Genomic DNA, 24,656 nt, shown 5'->3' with positions numbered 1-24,656 from the left:
ATAGATCTCTTCACATGCTGGGGATTATACTAAATGACTAGTGACAAACCCGTCCTTGAATCCGGGACCGGAATGTCAGTTATACTATCTCTCCTTGCTTCCCAGAGGAAGCGATGTCTCCATGTGTAGCTGGAGATGCTTCTGCATGCATTCAGGAGCAGTTTTCCGAATAGTGAACATAGCAAAGACATCAAGGCTACTATTTTTCAGCCACTTTTCAAACCTTACTCTATCTTCATCTTACTCTTCTACACTTATCTTATATTTCAATTATGTCACTTACCAATTTCTATTGGGTGCACGTACTTAGTGTAATGTTCTCTCAGCTGTTTGAGAGCAGTTTTGTGTGTGATTGGAGCCAAAAGCTCTTATCATAGTGCTTTAAGCACAATAGGTACTCCATAAATATTTGTGGGAGTAAAGGCAGGGAAGGATGCAGCTAGGAAGAGAGAAAGATGAAACGAATTGGTTGTCAATCACCCTTTTTGTGTAAAATATCACTGTCTGTACAAAGCTTCCTGCAGTCCCCTAAGTAGAATAAATTTGCCCAGACTCTGGTCTCACATTCTTTGCATTTTTAACGTACCTACTAAGCTCCAAGCACCTCTATACTCTACATCACCATCAACAAGCACAGAACCTAGACTCCAAGCAGATCCCAAAAGATTGCTGCCCAATGAATCAATCGATGATAACATGGCCTTAGATACCACCGTAGCTGATCAGATGTCTCCTTAATATTCCCCTTATTGGGCCTGTGCTGAACGGTACAGTGACATAGTATTTGGTCAGACTTAGGCTTCACTAATCAAAACACATAACAAAATGTCACAGGCAAGAAATAATAATAAAATCTAAACAGGAGCAGAGAGATTAGTCGTTCCACAGAATTCTTAATGAGAATAATTCTAAACTTTCGTGTTTTTCTATATGATGTCACAACTATTGATCAGTTTCGTAGAAGTAAATTATTCATATTTCTGAGTGGTACTGAAATTTTCAGTTTTAACTAGGTACATTCTATTAGGCGGACAGAGCATTCATTGTCTGTAGACATTTTTTTTTCCCTATATGATCATATATTATCCCAAATCGTCGTGATTTTCAAAATTCATTGACTACATACACATCTCCAAAATTACTAGTAACATGAAACAGGATCAGCAGAAATTTAAAGAGGCAAAACAAAAACTAGTCTTTCCTACACTTGTGATTACTTTAAACTGTCTATTCAAGCCAGTGTTTATTTTATATATGTGGAAACACCATTCTTGCTTAGTTATTTACACGTTTTCAATTCTTTATGGTCATGTTTTTTTCTCCCTATCTTACCAACAAAACCCTATCTTTCCAATACAAACCTCTCTACTGTTCTTTGTATTAGTACAATAATTTTTTTTTCATATATTCTTCTTCTCCCAATCTTTTTCTGATTGGCTTCAATCTATTCCTCACTGTGCTGCCCAATTAACTTTAATAAAGCGTAAGTTTGATTATATAATTTCCATAATTAACAATTTCAGTAGTTCATAATTACTGACCAAACTAAGTACACATATTTTACCAGCATTCAAAACTCACCACAGATAGAATGGTACCTGAACCCATTTTTCCATTCTAAATTTCTGCTTCTTCACTACAAAGAGCCTGGATTCCAGAATTGTCTGAATAAAGCTACATTTTTCTTACCCAGCCAGAAAGTTTTCCTGTGATCAACTATTTGTTGAACACCCATCCATCATCCCTTAAGGATCATCTCATTAAATAGTTATGGATTTTTTTCTTCTGGTTCTTCTACTCAGATATGAGTACTACTTCCTTTGAAACACTTGAATCTTCAAATAACTCTTATGCTAAGTAACATTCTACTGAAATATTATGAAAGATGATAGAAAGCACTCACTGCCAAGATGTGTTCCGTGGCTAATTATATTGCCATCGATCCATTGATAGGGATGATAACATGTTGTAAATAAGAAAATGCACTGGCTGGAGTCAGTGGGAAATTATGAAAACTTATGTTTAATCACACCTTGAAAACTTTGTGCCAAATGACTATATTTTGGAAGAGAACAAAGAAATTCCAAAGATTCTAAGTTAAGACCAATATGAAGAGCAACAGACAGTGGACATTTTTAACAATTTCTTTTTTCTTCCTTCCTTCCTTCCTTCCTTCCTTCCTTCCTTCCTTCCTTCCTTCCTTCCTTCCATCCATCCTTCTTTCCTTTCTTTCTTTTTTCTTTTCTTTTCTTTTTTTTTTAACTCAGCTATTCTTATTATCCATTCTGGGACTATTAACCAACCTAGGACTATTAATAAACTTTGACCTTGAGAAGCACAAAATCAAATCAAGGCAGGCAGGCTGCCTTCCCATTTGCAAAGAAACCAGTGGTCAGACATCTAGAATGAGTCCTAAAAGACACTTGGCACCCATGCTTTTACTGTTTTCTATTCATCAGAGAGAGGGACCTCCTCATTGGTGAGTCTCAGGCTCTAGGAAATATCTAACCTGTACCAAAGAGGTAAGAGGGAACAGGATACCTGCATTATTTTTCCTTTTTATTCCTGCACACTTCCCACAACTGAAAAAACAAACAAACAAACAAACAAAAAATCTTCTGTTCTAAGACCATGGATGTCAAAACTCATTTCATTCAGTTCTACACTGGGTAAAGAAGAGTTGAGAAAATAGAGCAAATGCTGAAAGCTATAATATTTTTTCTGAGATTTAATTCTTCCTGTGCCATGTATAACACATCTGCCTTTTATTAAAGTTATAAGTATACTGTTTTCCTCATTCTGTCTCTGTGCCTCTGCCACAGGCCAGCCTCCACATATATTTCCAGATTGAAAGACTATAAAATCTTTAAGAGAAAGACTGGGTCTTCATCATCTGTGTGTCCCCTGTATACCTGCAGACTGTCCTATTCAAAGAGTACCTGACAGACTGCTGCTTAATTCAATTTTTAGAAAGTATAGTGATTTCTTTGAAATTAATAGGAACTCTGTAAGGCACAAGCACATCCCAATTTTCCCAGTTTAATATATCCTATCATACTGTCCCCAAGGAGTAGACTTAACATTTATCATATCATTAGTCCAAAAGTTGGACTACCGTACCCCTAGAATGGTGGTTTTCAGCTCTGGCTGTACATAGATCACTTGGAAAACTTCTAAAACATATGCCCAGGGCCCACTTATATGAGCTGAGTTAGATTCTTTGCGAGTGGGGCTCTGGCATATTTTTTTAAAAGTTTCCCAAGTGATCCAAAAGTTTAGTCAAGGTAGAGGAAACTTGCTTTACAGTTGTAGGGAGCACAATTTGAAGACCACTAGACTAGATTATTTCTAAAGTATTTTCCAGCCCTAGGATTCTTTGTGAATGTGGGGGCGGAGGGGAAAGACCCTTTGACTGGATTCCACTTTTAAGTAGTAACGGCAAATGAAATGCAGTCCGAATTTTGTATACTACTATGGTATTTTTAGCATTTCTTTTTACTTAGTTTTCACATATGCTCATTCATCCCAGGGCTCATTCAGTCAGGTCTCCACTGTGTATGAGGTATGTCAACTATGCACTATTAAGTCATTCTAAGAATGCGTGCTGTGAGCAAGTACATATTAAGGGAAACCCTTTCATCCAAATACAATACAAACATCCCCTAATGATTTTCATTCCCTGTAGTCCAATTTAAAGAGGAAGCAATGCCATCAAACTAACATAAATTCCAGCTTCCCCAGCCCCAAATAAATGTGTGATTAAAACAAAGAATAAAAGAATCAGAAAGATTGAAACCTCCCCCTTGGTAACAATTTGGAATGAAGTCTTGATGCCTTTGCTTGTGTTATTTTCAGAGTTAAATCAGGAACAACAAAGCTATGACTTTGGGGAGAGAAAGATGTTGCTCGCAAATTTTTGCTTAAAGAATTCATTTTCTTGAGAGGAAAGTATTCTTGGTGAACTCTCAAAATAGAAAACTACCAACTATGCAAATTATACAACTACAGAAGACTTATTTTATTTCTCTAGGAGTTTCTAGTATATTACCTAACAAACAGGAGGAACAGTATCCATACCATATCAGTTAAATATTAACCCTCTTCACAGAGAACTTCAAGAGGCCCTTCTCTTTTAAGACTCCTAATAATTTTCAGGATGGTAAAACACCCATTTTACAGATGACTCAGGCCTTAGATGCTGTGTATCAAAACCTGTAGGTTACTTCCTGGGAGTCAAATTTTTGACAAGCTTTTCAGGCAATTCTAAAAAAACACCATGATGACTCAATTCAAATTTATTGATTTGTTGTATTGTTCCTAGGAAAATAACCCAGTACGGCTGAACAGAGTCTGGCGTTTCCTAAGAGGTCAGCTGCCTTTTATTAGGATTTGCCTTTTTTTTCTTTCATACTTTATTTAAAAAAAAAAAAAAAATCACAGGTGGCACTATTTTACCTAAATCTACAATATTTTAAATTCTGCTCTGCATAGCTGGCTTATTCTAAAAGTTGTTTCTGTTCTGAAGAAAGCTCATAGCTTCTGGTTCTAGTGTGTGTGTGTGTGTGTGTGTGTGTGTGTCTGTGTGTGTGTGTGTGTTGGGGGGAGTGTTAAATACTATCCACTCCCCTTCTGGCCATATCTAAGGTCTTAACAGACAGTGGAGACCACAGGTCTCCTTCAGCATACAGCTGTAATTACATGGAATTTACTGGACATTGTAGTGAAATCCCACAGCCTTCTGGGACATTTCAGTGGGCTTCAGCATTCTCTTTGGAAACCCACCAGTTCTAGCTGTTATCCTCAAGGAGTGAATCGGCCATGAGCTACTGTGTTGCTGTGTGTCTTTCTCCATCAGTGTTTGAAAAGCTTTACAAGTAAAAAATATGTTCTCATCTAGTTACACCTCTAAAAACATTATATTAGACAGCATAATAGCTACCTTGGAAATATCACCTCATATCTAACTTTGGGGGAAAAAGTCAAATAGACCCTTCTATAAGATCTTCAGAATAAAACTATGGATTTTAAGGAAGCAGACAATGTTATTTTTACCTTATAATTACTCCTAATCCATGCACAGACAGGAGAGAAGAGGGTTTTGATTTAATGTCTGAGTGACATAAAATACACTTGACTGGAAACAAAGAAGAAAGGGGGGAAAAAACTCAAAAATTAAAGGAAGAGAAAGTGTATGTCAACCACCCCAATCTTCTCAATTCTCAAACTTTCCAAATTCTTTTGGTTCACCACCCCAACCTTAGTAATACCCTCTTGTTTAACAACCCTCCAACTATTCTGGTTACAGTTTCTGGGAAATGTGTCTGTCAAAAGAAGAGAGGTTCCAAAGAGTATGGCATTTTCCTCTGGCATAGAAAGCCACAAGGGTTATAATAAACCAACAAGAAACATACATACATTCTCTCTCTCTCTCTCTCTCTCTCTCTCTCTCTCTCTCTCTCTCTCTCTCTCTCTCTTTCTCTCTCTCTCTCTCTAACGTCCTGTCTCTTTTCACCTTGAAGAGAACATCACAAGGAGGAGAAGTGGATATACTCAAATCACCTGACATAATGAGCACTCTTGCTGCCTCAGAACTTTACCCTTTGTCGAGATAGTGACTCAAAGTGAAAAAGATATTAGGGCAAAAAGAAACAAGGCAGTTTGCAATATCTTTGTGTATGTAAAAGAGTCGAGAGCTTCATGCTTTTTAGTTGCTATCTGCTAAGAAAAGGCAACTGTCTCTTTGAGACCCCTAGGTTCCCCCTCCTTTCTCTCTATTCTGTCTTACACACTTTAACTCTCAAATAAGTATACATGTTGCTAGGTTCATAATTGAGTATGGCAATGCCTCATCCCTTGCTTTCATTCCATTCATACAAATGTTCCCATCACTCTTTTGAAAAGCCCCGGAATACGTTCAAAACATATAATCCAAACAAATAAATGGCATAACCTAAGCCAAACCCACCAACAACTAGACACCTTTCCCAATTTGGAAGGCCACCCTGTGGGGTTACTTAATTGCATTATAGTCTCCGAATCAAAGTTAACAGAGCAGAAAGTGGAAGTTTTTATATTAGCATCACACATCAGATACTTAAGATTCAATGGTGTAAATTTCATTGTAAGTGATGCCCTTAGGACACAGTGTTTAGGGAGGAGTGGAGCTGCTATGGGGGATTTTAGGGGAGGGTGAAACTTGAGCAGATTTTGTTATTTGCAAGGGCTGAGAGTTTCTATTTAGAAATCAGTTCTTGATCTTATCCAGTGATTGACTTTCCATGGCCTTCGGAAGTAACATTGATAGCAAAATTCCTGTCTGTCATTTGGCCCTTAAGCTGACATGATCACAGCCGTGGAAGCTGCTATAAATGAGGCCACGATAAGAGTGAAAACTTTACCAATGGGAAGGAATCCAACATGTAGGGAAAAAAAAGTAACATGTATATATAACAAGTGGATGTTTTACTTTGGTACGGCACAAGCAAGGAATAGGTCCACAAAATTTAAAATTTGTTGTGCAGTTTCTCCCATACAAAAGAGGCAGAACTGCCTAATCGCGTTGTTTGGAGCAGGAAGGAAGTGAGGATCTTTGGCTATGATTCTGGCTGGCACCTCCGGGGTCCTGAGGCACCACGGAGAGGAAACGTGTCCTCTGTAAGGTGGCAACCTGTGGAAACCAGGCACAATGTAAGAGATCAACAGTGAGGCCAAAAGCTCTTGCTTCCATTTGACTGAGTCGGCTCTTAGCCCCAACAATAACTGCAGCGTTTATAAAAAGTGGTACTCCCTGTGCTTAGCCTCAGCCTAGCCAAAATAATTTCGTCTCCTGGGTCTTCTAACTGTGGTGAGGGGAGAGGAATGTGCCAGTGAGAATGTGAAGGGGAAGAAGGTTCCCACATGGAGCCTGCACAGTGAGTGGCTTATTATCCTCTGTGCTAGAGGAGAGATCAGTGAGTCTGTTCCTTTACTCTGGAACAACTGTGTGTGATATGATCTCCCATCCTCTATTAAGAAGGCTCTGTCTTCAGGAAAACAAAGACTTTTCTGCTTGGTGCTGTTCTCTCACATGATTGAGTTTTCTTTTTAACAATGTTATAGTAGTACAACCTTTGTAAAGCTCAGGATATGGGGGTTGTATTAAAAACACAATAAAGAAAAGCAGCTTGTTTAAGCAAGCTGGTATTTTGACCATAATTATATTTTTCTCTGTCTTCTTGATGAATCAGGAAATTTTGAGCCAGGTATCTGCACAAAGCATGATAGAACTAGGATAAAATGGCACAACATCTAAGAGGTGACTTGCATTTATGTAAATTTTGTGGATACAAACTTCTGTTCTCCATCACTTACTTAAAAAAAATCTATAATTCTCTCTTTTGTATCTTTAATTTTCATGAAAGCCATCCAAGGACTGTCCACATTTTCCAGAAAGAACACATTTTTCAGTACAGCAGGCAGCATTTGCCAGTACAAGAAACCAGCCAAGTTGCTTTGGAGGAGTTAAGCAAGTACATTTCAGTAAGGACCCAAACAATCCTTGGCAACCAAACAGAAAAACAAGTCATCGTTGCATTAAGGAAACCCTCAAATATGAGTGGTGTCGGTGGAAAATAGAGTTACTCACCAACTGAAAATGTTTTCTTGAGGTGAGAATTATTTTATGGAAACCACTGTGAGTTTTGGAATACTCACAATCTGTTCAGATTGTACACTGTGCACAATGTTATATGCCCCGAGACTTCTAATCTATCTGCCTAATGGAGCAGGTGGCGAGATTCTCCACTGAGCAGTCGGCTCCTGGAGGGCAGGAACCATGTCTTATTCATCTTGTCTCTCACACAGAGTAGCCCGCTCTTCAAAGGCAGTCGATAAATATTGAATGACAGAATCTTTATATACATGGCCACACTCCCTGATCCCCCGGCATAAAATATCACCACCCTCTTCCACTCTATCCTATTGGCCTGCTTCGTTTTTCTTCTGAGCAATTATTGCCAGCTGCCATGGTATATGTGGTTTTTATTATTTGTTTATTATTTCTCCCCACCTTCCCTCACCCCAGAATTTAAGTTCCCTGAGGGTAGGGACTGAACAGGTTTGATTTCCTATATATCCCTACCCTAGCTCCTGGGATGGTGCCTGGTACATAGCAGGTCAATTGTAAATACATGTTGACTTTTAAATGAGTGCATGTGTGATGAATGAATGGCATTGTTTGTCTCTTTAAGATTTTCCTTTTCTCTCCATCTCATCTATTTCACTTTCATAAGATCTCAAAATTATAGTATACACTTCAATCAATAGTAACAAAAGGAAGGTTTCTTCATTATATAGGTGGTTAATGATAAGGAATCAGAACGATCAGACCTGGTCTCGTTAGTCTCTGGCACAGGGTTCTATAAACCTGCAGAGAAATATAAGTGACAACAAATAAAGAAGAGAGGGAATCAAAAAACAAACTGATGTCCTGAAGGTCGTCAGTGGTAGGCTGCCTATGAATGGACAGGCTGACACATATGAACAGTAAAACACCTGTGTGCACCATCGTCGAGGTTCTGAGCCTAGTCGTTAAAACACTATACTGGACAGGGTCTTCCTGTCTTTTCAGGCTTTGAGGGGCAAAGCTACATCTCAGCTCAATTCTGAGTTCTCTTAATGTATCAATTATAACCATAGGGCTACATTTTCATAAGGTGATGTAATATCCCTTTGGGCATTTTTGCGTGGTGCCCATATGTCAATGAAGAACAATTCCTAACCCATTAGCAATGTTCCCATTTTACAACGCCATCTAATAGCTCATAAAATCAGTGACTGGCAGTTCAGTGTTTTGCCCACCATGTTTTACATGGGATTGGTCCTCCTGCCAAATATAAAACTTTCCATGGTAAACCCCAATATTATGTCTTTCTTTTCAAACCAACATAGAACGGGAAGTTCTTTATTCCTTGTAGAAGCTCCTGATGTGTGATGACATTTGAACAAACTTGTTTTTGCAATTTCCCAATTTGGATATCACCAAATGAGCTTGGGATAAATAGGAAAGTGGCATAGCCACGGAGTCTACCTCTGAAAACAAACGAGCAAACACAAAAACAAAAACACCAGCTGAGTGAGAAACACCCGTCATGGACCTTCCCGTATTGCCCCTTTATTTATCTCTGGGCCTCCCCTGAACATCTCCTACTCTTTACCTTGATCCTAATCCCCTTAGTACTTCTGGCCAGTCAACCACTTGCTTGCTTTGCTCTCCTAATGAATCTTATCTCTCCCTTAATTTATCATAGCGGAGATTGCACTGGAGACGAGAGAACATAATCCCTAACTCTGTTAATGGCTGTGTGTCATGGAGTGAGTGGTTCCGGTCCCCAGAGTCCTCATTTCTTTATCTGTAAAACGGAGATAATGGTATTTACTTCACAGGGTTATTGCACAGTCGATATAAAGTCATGGACTTGAAACTGCCACACACAGCCTATCTCCTAGGAAATGTTTAATAAATGTTTAGAATACGATGTCTACATATTTTTTTTCTGACCTAAGTTGGTGATGCTAATGAAACTTTCAAAATAGAAAAGCGAAGCCCATTTTCTAGCAGATGGTGAGGGAATTCCAGGAGGAGGAATTGGGGAGAAAGTGGAAGATTTAGGGCCACGGTGGATAGCTGTTCAGTTCCCATTCTCTACAATCCATGGACACACTGAAGATAGACACCCATGGGGGAAATGGAGAAAAAAAATGGAGATAATTATAGAGAAAAGAAACTCCCAAGGTTTTGGGGATGGTTAAACGAAGCAGTAGACTGCTAGTCACTAAATGTATTAAAGTTAATTACAATAACATAATTGCTCATGTGTCTGGCTCTTTCTAGCGGTGATGAGAAAGCTCCCTGAAAGTTCTAGTGTAATTACAATAGCCTTAACTGAAGACTTCCAGAATGAATGGAGGAACTCTTTATTTGGTTCTTTCATGACACTGTTCATATCATCTCTCAGATGTTATAATCATGATAACCCTGCTTCAAGCAAAAGGTGAGCATCTCAATATGTATTTTCAAAAGTGTGCAGCATCGCCAGGAAGTTGACAGCTGTGAAATAAGCAAATCTAGTTGTATGGATGATCATGTTTATTATTATGTTGAATACTAAGCAGTATCTCCTTTCTATAGACAATGCTTAACATCCACAATGTATTGCATGATGTTAGTGTGATTATAAGAATAGGTTCCAGACTCAGAGTGGGTTGATATCCTATCTCAGGCACTTACTGTGTGACTTTATACATGTGCTTAACCTCTCTGAGCTCCACTCTCCTTGTAAAGATGTACCCACTTTTTACAGTTGTTGTGAGGCATGGGGAAGATGGAAAAAAAGTCACAGATTCTTTACGATGCTGAGCCACCAAATTAACCAATCTTGAACTCCTATCCCTGGAATTCCTATGAGATAATAATTGTCCTTACTGTTGAAGTCACATTTTTGTTGGATTCTCTCTTACTTGGAATTCAAAGTATCCTAACTGCCACATGTCCTCTTTTCAGGGCTTTAGTAAGTGAGCATATGCGTAAGAGAACGTAGCACAGAACTGGCCTTGTGGTTTCTACCACTTTGACTCTAATATTCCCTCCCAGGTTAACCTGAAACAAGAGAATGTGTGTTTGTGTTTGTGTATGTGTGTGTGTGTGTGTGTGTGTGTGGTTATTTCAATAACTCATAAGACGTAGCTCAAAAAATTCACTGAGACTGCTTTTATTAACAATAAACTCAAGGTGTATGTTGGGAAATAGTTATCAAACCAAACCAGTCAATGAAAAGCCTGTATTCTACAGAACATCAGCTTGCCGTTCCCTTTCATCTTTGAAAATAGATGAAGACTGCTTTTCTGTGGGACAACTGTTATAACTCCTGAAAACTCCTTATGCCTCTAAACCTCCTCCATAATGCTCATGCACTCTAATATTACAGAATAATCACTTTGCTACAATGTCCTCAGAAGAAGTTGGGGCTTTGTCGTTTCCTGGTTGAAGGTGTCATTGCTCCTGGCAGAAACCTAGTCAGAAAGAATCCATTGGTTTATAATTCTAAATTAATATAATCTGACTATTTAAATGTGGGAAATTTACTTGCAAAAATAAATTTGCAAGCATTTGGTGTTAAGGAAGGCAGAAAAGTTTTATTGAGTCACATGGTAGCCTGTGCAAACAAAGACCAGTTTTAAATATTTGAATAACAAGTATGTTTGCATACATCTTTAAAAGTTACAAAGTTCAAGACTGTAGCCTAATACATGGCCAAAGTAGATTGTGGTTTAAAATGTGTCCTTTTAAATATGTCCTTGATCCAACGATCCCTTTCCTATACCACTCTGCTTCCCATTTTAAATAACTTGTATTTGTCAAATTAGAAGAAGAAACGTAATCTGAGCCTTGCTCCAAGAAGTGGAACATAAATAACCCAGGGTAACTTTTATGTCAAATTAATGTTTCTCTGGAACATCAAAAAAAATCTACCGGAGTAGGTAAACATCTCGTTTTTGGCTGCTTTAGAATTTTATGAGACACTGACACCTGGGGACTTTTACGTTGGTGATTTATTTCTTCTATTGTAAAGGATTTCAGAGCAACAGTAAATTAGCGTATTACATTAATATCTAAATAGACTTACACATTTTAATAAGCAAATTATCTTTTGTTATTGTGGTATTTTTGATGACTTTTTTTTCTGACTATAGGTCAAATTATGAAAATTCACATTTGCATCCACTTACAAAATGGGAGAAGTTTATCAGGAAGAAAATGCAAAAGAACTTTCAGATCTCAGTTAAACTTGACATTTTTTTTTTCTAGCAACATTTGCTAAGACTGATAACCCTCAGTGACATTTTACATTTACCAAGAAGACGGGCCAATAGACAAAGTTTCCAGGAATCATCATTTTATCCTTTGTCACTTTAGCATTTAAACACTGCAAACAAGTGTCTCAAGCACTTCTCAGATAATCCAAATCCCACTTTCTTAAATATGAAGCCCATGAATGGTGCTGAATGGAAATAAAGGTGTCTGCTGACCTAACTCTATGAAAGTGTTGCACACAATCACCTGAAATGGCATAGAAAGAGGGTTAAAGCCCTGCTTTGTTGTTGGGTGAATGGCTGGGTTGGGGAATGCCCTTCAAAGCTTCCCTGGATATTTCTGCTTTCCTGGTTTTACAATAAATAAAACTGTTGGATATGAGTGGGGTTTGCGTAGTGAACAAACAATGTGACTGGGTCCATTAGACTTGGCTTTGCATTCAAACATTCATTTATTCAATCGTTCATTCATTGGTACCTTCTTTTGTTCATTTACTCAAATATCGCCTGAGAGCCCACTATTCTCCTGGCACTCTGCAAAACACTGAGGATGCAGTGAGCATCAGCAGACACAGTCGGCTCACTGGTCCACTTTCATGGAGCTGACTGACCAGTGGCAGTCACCCCCAATTCTTATTTTAGTTTTGTATATCCCTGTATAATTAATGCCCATTAATGCCCACCTCCCTATCTCAATTGTCAATTATAGACTTATTTAAAAATTCTCAACTTTTTTGGGGGAAGAGCATTAAATAATTTCAATGATTTAAAACAGAATCCTGCATCTTGGATTTCCTGTTAATTTCTTTAGTTCATGAGACTTTGCTTCAAATTTGCTCATAGAGGCAGAGAGAGAGGCTGGACCAGAACTGGAAGACAAAGCTCTGGTCATTCATTTTCTGAGACTGCCCCACACACACCTCATGTGTTCCAGATGGAGTCAAATGCACAATGAGAACAGAGCCGTCCTTCCAAATCACAGAGGATGAGAAACCTATTGACAGGTAGTGAACGTTTTGGTCTCACTGCTTAAGGAAGAATTTTCAAAGCAAATATTTTCAACCCTCCTCCACTTGTAACACTGTTTACAGAGAAAATACACCATGTGTTTGCTTTGGGGTCTGGAATGTAACCTTACAAATAAAGGCAGGGGGGGTTCCTCGATGAACGCAGGTCAAACTGAGGGAATTAGGACTCATTTTTCTCTGTCAGATCCCTGAGCAACCCACATTGTCCTCTGCCAGTAATCTACCTGGTGGCCTTTGATACAAGCTGAGATGGTAGTCACATTCATAATCACGGAATAAACAGCATATTAATGGCAACTGTTGGAGAGATAAGGAGGGGTTTTAGAATCCCATGTTGTTTTACTTTGAGTGAGGTTTTAATTCTGAGCTGGGCTCACCCCCATTCAGTGTTATCTGCAGAAATCACCAGCCACCTGCTTCTGCCTTTTGTCTTTCATGAAGATGATGATGGAGCACAGCATTTCTACTCACAGCTTTTAATGTCATTATTTTTATTGAGCAGAATTCTAACCACTCAGAGCTAACTATTACTGTTTAATCTGAGGGGGCACATTAGGAGTAATGTCATTACCTCAAAGACAGAAACAAGCAAATGGCCTGGGTACCCTGCACTTCTCTCTCCCTCAACTCGTGACTGCTGTTCCTCATCCGACAGCATTAACAGGAAGCAATTGTTCGTGTGTATAACAACCAATTATGCAAACACAAAAATGAGAATTACAGTATTTTACTGTATTTTTTTCATTAGCTTAAAATAATGTTTCTAGGTTCATTAATGATATGCAGCAGAGACTAAGAGAACACAGTGCTCCCTCATTTAAAATAATAGTGGTAATTGTTCCTTCCCTCATTTACTTATTCCTTCAATAATATTTATTAAGCACTTAATGTATACCAGGCATTGGGGGAGTTCAGTGGAAAATAAATCAAATAGGTTTCCAGCTCCCATCGAGCGAAGAGTCTAGCGAGAGAGGTTATTCCTGAAAAAAGGTTGTATATTACAACTTTATAAATTGATATTAAAATTGAATGGGGTAGTTTGGTCTTAAAGTTTTCCATGAATACCTTTGTAAGGTAAAGCACTGACTTTTCGTGTATATGTTTGGTTAGGCCAGCTATATCAGGCTTCATTAAAGGAAGACACATTTTTTCCTCTCAGGCATGCGAATACCTTCTGTCTACAAGGTTTCTGCAAATGATTATGATGTACATACACACTTCTTTCAGTCCAAGACAGTGAAGAAACTGCAGTATACAGCACAGTGTATTGATATATTACAGTGGTTTAAAATGAAATGAAGAACAGACACATAACGAGGCACAACCCAATGCATGTGCTTTAGTCAAAGTGTGAGAACATAGCACAGAATGAGTGAGGGATGGAGACACTGGGGACAGAGTTCAAAAAGGCTTCCAGAACTTGGATCTTAAGGCCTGACAGAATTGTCTAGAGAAAGAAAGAAATGGCAGAGGCAAGGAATAAATTCATAGAGAATTTAAGACTCATCCAGCTATGGTTCTCTTAGTCATTCTGGTCATTCCTTGCTTCTCTTTCTAGACATTGTCCGGGGCCATTTAGTGGACTACTTCCTGTCTTGTTACTCAGAGAAACAAGGAAAGGAGAAGGAGGAGCACCATCCAGCTTTTCTCACCACGAACCACGTTATGTCCTGCTGGATGAGATTGTGCACCACTGTTAAATAGGGTGATAATAATAATAATAATAGCAATAATAATAACAACAACAACAGAGGAAGAGAACAGCCCCAGTAGCCTGAAGATCATGCTTCAAAGTTCTACCAAAGCACAAATAAAAGTGGTCTGAAAAAAGCACATCAGGGCAGGGACAAACAGGTTCTTCTAATTTTTTCTTCTCTTTATAGTTTCAGGAAGAATGAACACTCGAAGAAATATCATGTACTCATTGACTGAAAACAGAGGTGTCTCTTTCATTTCGTTTCTCCTTGATTAGATTTATTTTTAGATTTATATTGTAGTGTCTTAACTTAAGCTTGTAGTTCTGAAAGAAGACCTTTCAAATGGTCTAATCCAACCCCTTGTTTTAAGAATTACAAAATTATGGCTCAGAATAATGAGGTAATTAGTTCAAGAACACAATTATTTAGGGACAATGTTGAGACCAGAAACCAGATCTTCTGCCCCGCCCCCCAAAGAGAAAATAATTTAGAGTTATTCAGACCTGGTTTGAATCTGGGCTCTTAATTACATCTGTGTTTGTTTCCTCTGTATAACGGACATAGTAATATTTTACAGAGAAATTGTGAGAAATAGATGAGAAAATATATGAAAAGCATCTAGCAGAGGACTGGAATCTTCATAGGTACCTGTTTTTATAGCCCCTTTCTCCTTCCCTTCCCCACAAAGACCATGCTACAAGAATTGTGAGACACAGTAGTAAAGATATTTTAGAGCATGACTTCTGAAGCCAACCTAAAATAATGGATACAATTCATGGAAGATAAATTCAAGAACTGACTGAACACACACACACACACACACACACACACACACACACACACACACACATACACACCCACTTGCGTGCACACGCAGGTGTTTCCCTACAGTGAATAGGGGGCAGGCATTTGAAATTCCTTGTAATGCTTTAATAACACCAATTAATAATGTATACCACTAACTAAGCACCCACTATGTGTCAGGTATTGTGCCACTTGAATTACATACATTGATTCTAATTCTGGCAACAATCTTGTAGAGCACTTCACAGCCACAGAAATCAAAGGGCATCATGGTTGAGTAATGTTACCCATGGTCCATAAGCTAGTCTAGAGATTTAGACAAAAGTTACATAAATTTTTCAACTCTCAGATTTATTCCACACAGAATAAATAGAAAGAGGTGATTTCTTAAAATACTTTCCAGCCAAAGTGCCCACACACTTAAACCAGCAGCTGTTCTCCTTTGGTCTTCAGTGGGTGTTGTTTGTAAGCTTAATCGGTCAGGACCATAAACTTGGGTAATTTAGAAATGGAACAAAGGGCGCAGATGATGATTTCTTCCAAGCACACACCTGCTGGGAGCTATGAGTAACTATCCCTAAGGTCAGACTTAATTGGATTTGGATCTAAATGAACGCTGACATGTTGATTATTCACTGCTTGAAAGTGGAAGGAAGAAAAATGCTAAGGTGAGAGGTCAGGAGTGTAAGCTTTCACCCTGTGGTTCTGAAAAGTCCCCTTGAGGACTTCCTTCTATTTAAGCTTGTATTTTCACATTTGAAGTAACTTGGGGAACCTAAATGTTTTGGTCCTAAGTCCATCCCAAACACAAATCTTCTTTTTGAACAAATGGAGCTTCTATGGCATCTAGAGTCGGTCTGGTCATGTCTCTGAGGAGCCTACCAAAGGCAGCACTCAACATGTGGGGATGTATCTTCAAGAATCCTCACAATTATTTTCTTCTACAGAATTTTAAGAATGAGAAGTAGGCATAGGCAATCTTAGAAATTATAGGAATATTAGGATGAATAGGAATGAGTGAATTGTCTCCTCCACCCCAAGCTTACTTTATTTTAACTCAGTTAATTTCCACAATTATTACTAGTGAATGGGCCCTCAGTTGCAAGACAGACAAGGGAAAAGATGTGGCTCGATTGCCTACTGCTAAGTATGTTTGGCCTTTGAAAGTGCAGGCCTGGGGAGGGCCGGAGGCAGGGGCAGCGCTTAGTTGAAGAGGAAGGCACAGAAAAATGAGTCACCCAGAGTGTAGAATAAGGTGAAGTGAGGAGAGAAATCTGAACGATTCAAGAGACCGTTCTTTGAGTTTGGAGCTGGACCAAGTCATGAGGCTAGAGATGGGTCTGTGGATGATTCAACGCAGTAGGAGAGCAACCAGAGGCTTGCGACCCCCACAGAACAATATGAGGGCTAGAGAGTGGGAGGGAGAAGACCAGACTGGTCATTTGGTAGAGATCAATTGGCATATCAAAGGTTCTGGAAAGAAACTATACCAGTTTGATTCCTAAAAGAGAACAAGCATTGTTTCTGTAGTAAGTAAAGTGAAATCTATGATAGAGATGATGAGTTGTAGAGAAGGGCCACAATTTTATGTTCACTCTACTGGTTGGCCGTAGCTCAACCTAAATATATATAATTATGAAAAACAATGAAACAATGAAAAACAATATACGTAATTTTATATATATATAATTTATATATATATGTATATATATATATATTATATATAGTTGTGTTTTTTCATTCATACATCATTATTTCATTTAGCAAGTATCTGTTGAGGGTCCACTGTGTGTCAGACTCTGTGGACACTGGAGTTTCCACAACGTACATCTGAACTCTAGTAGCATATCAGGTCTGCCCAGAGGAAAGAAAAAGTTATCTCTCGGATTTCAGTGGGGATGATGTAAAGTTCATGACCATTGAATCGATACTGGAGAATACAGTATAGAAATTTAAGTGCTTTTGAGAATGGGATGGGATCCATTAGAGTGATTGTCATTGTGAAGTGTTGATTATGTTGAATAAAATGGGAACAGACAAGCCTGTGCTCTGAGAGGAAACAGAATAGGAAATGTGGGTGAGATTTTTAATGGTGATAATTGTTGTCATTTGAGGACCCTGTAGTTCTTGACAGTTCTAGATGCTTTACTTACCAACCCACACTACAGCTCTCTGAGGAAATTATGGTTACCCTCATCTTCTGGATGAGGAGTAGGATGACCAACCATCCATTTGCCTAGGACTAACGGGGGTTTTCCATGCATGGGGCTTTAAGTGCTGAAACTTGGGGATTTTGAGGCACACTAGACTGTTTGTTCCCCTTAGTGGAAACCAAAGCTTACAATGTTACAAGAACAGAATCTGAACTCACACTCACGATTTCCTGATACCCATGTCGTGTCTTTCTACCATGCTACATTGCCTCAGTCTTTAAAAACCCTGAATTTACCAATAAGAGATCACATACTTTCCATAAATAAAAACATGAAGGATTTTATTTTCCTTGAATTTTTCTTATTTTTCTGGAAATATTTTATTTTTTGAATCAAATAACTTTCATGCTGTCTCTCTCCTTTAATTTTTCATTGCTGCTGTCTGGACCATGAACTCTTACGTATAAGCTACCAAATCTTTGACTAACAGCCTTCTTCCACTCAGGGGAAATACATTGGTATAGTAAACCTTTTGGTTTTAAGTAATTCAGTTATAATTGCAAAGGTGAGTAGTAAGAAAGAACTCCAAAAGCGGATGTGTCTACAAGAGACTAACATCTGCAAGAAAATGAAATGAAACACAAAAGTCCAGCTGTTTTGTCCATAAGCCAAACACATTGATATCTGGGGACATCTGGAGGGTTGATTGAACTTTTTGATTTTCATACAGATGTTCAGTGTTATATAGACACAGCCATAACTACACATGGAAAGATATGCATAATGGTATTTCACTGTGTAATTGCCACAGGGAACCTTTCTATAATGCTAATGTGTGTGGACAGAATGAAGACTCACCCTATTGGCTTATACTGTTAGAGCAATTATATTTTATAGCATATGGTTATTATGTTCCAGCACATATATTTTGGCCCAGATAACCATGCCATGATGTAGACGTTATGGATTTTGAAATTAGTTACTTTATAGACCTTTTCTTTTTAAGTTCTAATTGGTTAGATTCAAGCAGGATGAGTGTGGTTATTTGCTGAATTGTCCATGCTTTCCTAAATAACTGGGGGGAAAAAGTTTAAAACTTGTTTAGAAATGATTCAAATAATTCAACTTTTAAAATGATGTCATGTTCTAACTAAAGACAGTCCCAGGGCTCAATTTACTCTGCAATCAGCATACCCTCCTGTTTGACTGTTGTATGAAGCAGCTGCATTATCTGCATTTTGCTAAGTAAACAAACTCTGTACCGTGCAATAGTGTTTGCTGTTTGCTAATGTGCTAGTGGTTAGAAACTGCTTAAAAACTCTAATTATACATTTTCATATAATGCAGAGGCAGGGTGGGAGTGTGCTTCATTACTTGACAATATGCACACACAAACTACACTTACACACTTTCTCCAGTGAGTAGTAGTTACTCGATCAATGCTTTGTGAGTGCCTGAAAAATATACTAAGGCTTAACTAATTACTTACTGTGCACTGGACACTAGGTTAAACATTTAAAGTGCATAATATTACTTAATCCTCCTCTGAGATATCTTTATTATCCTCAGTTTACATACTTGTATGAGTTAAATGAGCTGTGGGGATGTTCAGTACGTGACTCACCCAAGGTCCTATCAATGTAGTACAGGGCAGAAGTGGCTTTTGAACCCAGTTTTGTCTGGCCCACATGACCCCTGCTATTAACAGCATTAGACTCTGAAGCCTGTTTTTAAAGTATTGGATGGCAGAAACCTAGCTTTGTGAGACCCCCACGACTGGTTTAAGACCACTGTGCACAGACATGCACAGATCATTTTATGCCTATTGCATTAAAAACAACAACATTTTGGCAGAAAGGTGCTGGTGCTGCACATAGATGGAAGAAATACACACTTGTTACACCAACCCCACTTGCGCCGCATTCAAAATGATTCATTTAGTGGGTTAGCAAAGGTTGTTTTAAACCAAATGACACCTGTAAAGGGAAGTTATGTCACTGTCCTTTCCTCTTAAATCTGAACTTCTTACTTACTGGCCTGGTCTGTTGCAAACATTGCTATGTCATAAAAAATACATTGCCTTATAAATCACGTCTCTCCTGTAGGAGATTACAACATTTTTTTATAGCCCAACTGACCCTCTTGAAGCTTTGTTTCTTTAGACCCTATTCCAGTTACAAAGAGATGAGAGTTTTTACTTCAAAGGAGGCTATTATGAAATCTACACTTGCAAAACACAAAAACTACCTCTGTAAGACTTTTTAACGGTTGATGCCTCACTCATGTTTGCAACAGCCATTTAAAAATTCACAATACACATAAAAATCCATTTTTTATTATTTTCCCAGTGGAAATTTCAACAATATATGCAAACACATTGGAAAAATAATGCATCAGTCCCTTGACCTCAAGTCTTATCTTTTCTCTCTGGAACTGACAGGAAGAGCCACCTCAATTCCTAGAAAACCACAGGTTTCAGTGTACTGCACATGTAACAAATTAAGAAATTCGTTATGCATATCCCCACAGACACTGACTATAAGCCAAATGGTTGCATTTTTCAAGGTAAAACTTTTAAAGGAAGAGTAATTGTGCTCCTCACTATTTAATAGAATAATCAAGTAGCATTAGTTGGGTTGTTTTTGCTTTCTTTAAGAAGACTGCTCATCAAACACCACATGAAAGACTATGTTTACCCGCCAACATAATAACGCCTTTCATTTACATGGCCATGTATTGCCTCCACAGTACTTTTTACATTTGTGATATAATTGGGCGAAATCATTCGAACACTTGAAATTATACCCCCAATACAGTTCTATAACTGTTTTCTGAACACTTAATTCAAGGTAGATATTCTTTTCTGGCACTTCCGTTACAAAAGAGATAACATAAAATAATACCATTCCAGTTGCAAAGAAAAGTCAAACAAAGAAACGAAAAAGAGGACAAACCGTATCTCATCTCACCCACTGTGAAACGACAGTGAAATTTATAACAGGCGCTTTTGTTACAGGGTTTTTCCCAATGCCACCAGATTATAATCTATCAGTCCTTTCTCATCAGATTAAGTACTTTATGTTTGTTGAGGTTTTCTGTTTGTTTGTTTGTTTGTTTGTTTGTTTTTTATGGCTGCTTCTAATTATGGTGCCTCACCTTAGATACAAAGTATCTAATTGTATGTGTGAAGGAGCCTGTACTGGAATCCTCCATGAGTGAGAAGCACAATCAGGGAATACCATGGTGGACGCAAAACAGCGTAGCAGAGTGAAGAGAACACCGACTTTGAAGTCAAAATGCCTTTGAGTAAAACCCAGGCTATTGCTAACATGAAAGCCTTGAATGGCTCTCGTCACGTCTCTGAGCCTTAGTTTTCTTATCTCTACAAGGGTGGTGATAATATCCTTTATTCACGGGATCATTGTAAATATCTGTTATAATATTGAATGTGAACATTTAGTTTTTAAATGTGAACATTTTGATATTAAATAATAAGTAGATTCATTGCCAATATATTACTAGACCTGTGTCCTTGCTATTGTAATGTTCTAGGCAGAAACCCAAGAGGGTGTTTGTCCAAGGGATTGTATTTTAGTGGAACGAAGAAGAGAAAAGAGTTTCAGTCAAGATGGCATCCTGAATTATGGCTTGTGCATCTAGATGATGATGATGATGATAAGTTAATAAATGAGAAATAGACGGAGATGATGGAGAGAGTGAGAAAGATAGTGGGGTGGGAGGTGTAGGGAGATTACTCATTGCATAATGCATTCATCTTGTTCAACTCTGAATCTCCAGTTCCTAAGACAGTCCCTGGCACATAGTAGGCAATGTAACAGATACAAGTTGAATTAATAAATAAATGAATGAGCAAATTACACATTAAAATAGGTCATCCAGTGTAATCCAATGCCCATACTTGAATTGGATGAATGATTAAACTAAATATATTCTAGAGAATATTCTTTCAGAAATACATAAATATCTATCCTGGCATTTACACCCTTTATCAAGGGCAGCAACAAAAGCCTTGCATAGCATTTCAAATGAAATCGATTGAGAATGAAACCCACAAAAGGGTAACTTTACTTAGATCAGGAAACTGTTCCTTTTCCAGGTTTAATATGCTAGGGAGTTAGAGATCTTACTTTTTTTTTTTTTTTTTCCATTTCACATCCCTACTTGGCTCTACACAAGTCTAAGAAGTCATTGGTCTCTGGTAGCGATCTTTTCAACTTTCTCAAATTCATAGCACTTGCCTTCCCCTCTACTTGGAGACTCACAAATGACATAGAGTCATCTCTAAGAAGAATTCATCTCTTGGGTCAGGGCCAAATCACCGTGGCAATGTGGTTAAAAACAAAAACGGTGTGTTAAACAAAGGATGGCTTATATCTTTGCTTGGAAAGATCTTTATTTTCATGTACTTCTTAGGTAGCTATTCCTAGATGCCCTTAAACATCTCTATTCCTGGAGTGATCTCCATTCCCATTTTGTGCTACATTTGACATTTATTTTAAGAGAATCCTGCCTACCATACCACTGTAGGCAAGAAGATACTCTATCTGCTATTTAAATAGCACAGCCATTTTTCCAGGAACATTGGGCTCTAGGAGGCAAGGCGCTATTATAATTGCCTATTTAAATTTGTTATTTCATTGCAAAAGCCATGAAAGGTGGTAGCAAGGAGGCCGCCTTCGACAGCTGCCTGTCTCAATGAAGAATTGAAAAAAAGAGGGCTCTTAAGGCAGAGGTCAGGTTCAACAGGTTTTTAAGATTACCGATGGGGTGAAGTTTATCATTTTAAAGTGTAATATGTACATACATATATATGTTTTTTTTTTGAAGTGAAATGTATTACTTTAACATAAGGATCAAGGTCTGTAGGAAATCAGTTAGCCCTTGTATTTGGACAGATAGGGTTCTGTACACCTCTCTCAGAACCTCTGTGCTTTGAATCAATGTAATATTTTATTTTAAGTAAGCATTCATTCCCGCACAAGCAGAAGTGAAATCTTTAAAAGACAATGCTAATACACAGAAGAGCTATTTGTTAAATGCATGAATGAGCAGCACACGACTCAGAAGTAGCAAGGTATGACTGTGGAAAACAACTATTTCTTCTTAGTATGAAAGTCACATGATGGCCTGAATTCTGCCCTCTGCTATTTACATATAGCAACAGAAGCAGGACACACTCACACACCTTACAGGGCAAGTAATGTGGGAATGGTGCCTCTGAGCACCATTCAGGAGTGAGGCTCTGAAAACATTTATTAGTAATGGCCAGAGTTCTAGAAACCACTTGAAACGGATGTCACTCTGTGACAGTTTAACATCAACTTGGGACCCAACAGTCTTGCCAGTTGGGCAGACTTAGGCTATCTAAACAAAAGTTTATATCTCTGTCGATTTAGTTTTATCCCAGCTCTTCTGAGTGGAATAATATCCTTGTGATTATCTCTCCTCTTCACATGCCCTGAGAGCTCTTATTTTCTTCTTCCTCATCACATACTCTCCCCGTTTCTTTTCCTTACTTCCTGTTTTTCATTTCTCAGTGTATGGGGCTTGAAGAATGGAAGAGAAGGGGTAGAATTCCACAAGGGGTGTCACCTCCTCCTCTGCTATCTCCAGCCTGGAGGGGGAGTCAGTGTGACTTGCTCTCCATCCAGGTGGTGGTTCTCTGCTTATGATGGGAACTTGGTTCAGACAGAGTTCTGAACACAGTTCTGGCAAGTAATTCCTGGGTTCTGGCAAAATATTTCTCTAGCAGAGATAAAGCAATTTGTGCAAATGGATAGTGGAGGCAGGGTGGGAGGAAAGCGGCCCCATTTTCATCACCACAAACTCTGAACCAGGGGATTAGCACCAGTGGAGAACCCAGAGAAATGCTTGCCTAATTTATTGCTCCATTCCACAAACACTTGCCAAGACTCCATGTTAGGCACTGGGGAAAAAGAAATGCAAACCCTTCAGAATTTCTCCTATCATAATAAATTGCAATTATACAATGATTGTGTGTGTGTGTGTGTGTGTGTGTGTGTGTGTGCGTGCGCGCGGCTGGCAAGGTTCTTTAGGAACTCAGAAAAAGAACCTGAGGTTGAGAGGGGAGGATAATCTTACCAGGTAGTAGACATGCAAAACCCAGTAAAATGAAAGGTCACAGAGGATTCAATAAGTGAAGGAGGAGTATATGATGAGGTATAGGCACAAGGTCCAAAGAACTGAAATAACATGAGGACAATAAAGTGAAAAAGAAATTAATATGTCATTGGTAATCTTTAGCTCCATTTCAGTGTAATTGTGGAAGCCAACTACAGAGAGGCAGGCGCGAGATGATAAAGAGAATAGGTGGACAGATTAGCATTGGATGAATTAGCATTGTATTGGACTACAGTCCCCTTTTGTTAATTAACAGGAGACAGAAGGAGATAAAAATCTGTACTGTCACCTGAAAAATATGCAAGGAGAGTAGAGCAGGAAGCTGAGTGTGAGTGGGGAGAAAAGAAAAAAAAAAAAAAAGCCTTGTGGTGAAAGAGAAAGTGAAATGACCAAGAAAAGACCATAATGCCCAACATTACTAGCAATCAGGGACATGCCATTCCACCCCCAGCAAACTGGCAAAGAAGTGATAAACCAGAAGTGAACAAATGTGAATCTAATAATTCCAAGTGTTGACAACGTGTGGGGTAGTAGTGGGAGCTCTCACAGTGTTCTGCTGCACATGCTTGGTGAGCAAGGTGGAGCTCTGCAGTTCGGTGCAGCTGTGCATGCTCTCTGACCAGAGGTGATACTGCCAGGTATGCACCACACATACGCACAAGGAGGACAGAACCTAAGTGGCCATCAACAGAATACAGATTTTAAAATGGGTTATATTCAGTGAACCATTATCCAGACATGAAAGTGAACAAAGTATCCATGTTTAAAATAGAAACACATTTGTAGCATAATATTAAGAGAAGAAAAGCAAGTTTGTAAAACGGTATGTAGAGTAAGATACTAGTGATGTAAAATTCAAAACACAAAACACACAGAACACCTTTATTTATCATTAATGGATAAATCTGTTTATGTGGAATAAGTCAAATCAATAGAAAGAAAAGATATATGGCTCAAACTTA

At 38.4% G+C, this 24,656-nt stretch overlaps 1 protein-coding gene across 32 annotated transcripts in view; it reads right to left on the bottom strand.

Moving 5' to 3' along the window:
• The window catches only part of PTPRD (protein tyrosine phosphatase receptor type D), a 2,053,994-nt gene that overhangs the window by 483,478 nt on the left and 1,545,860 nt on the right, over positions 1-24,656 (bottom strand). The gene's annotated exons all lie outside the window — the stretch shown is intronic.

Source organism: Rhinolophus hipposideros, assembly GCF_964194185.1.
Source record: "Rhinolophus hipposideros genome assembly, chromosome: 11".
In the NCBI taxonomy this organism is placed as follows: domain Eukaryota; kingdom Metazoa; phylum Chordata; class Mammalia; order Chiroptera; family Rhinolophidae; genus Rhinolophus; species Rhinolophus hipposideros.
This window is presented reverse-complemented; position numbering and strand designations above follow the sequence as displayed.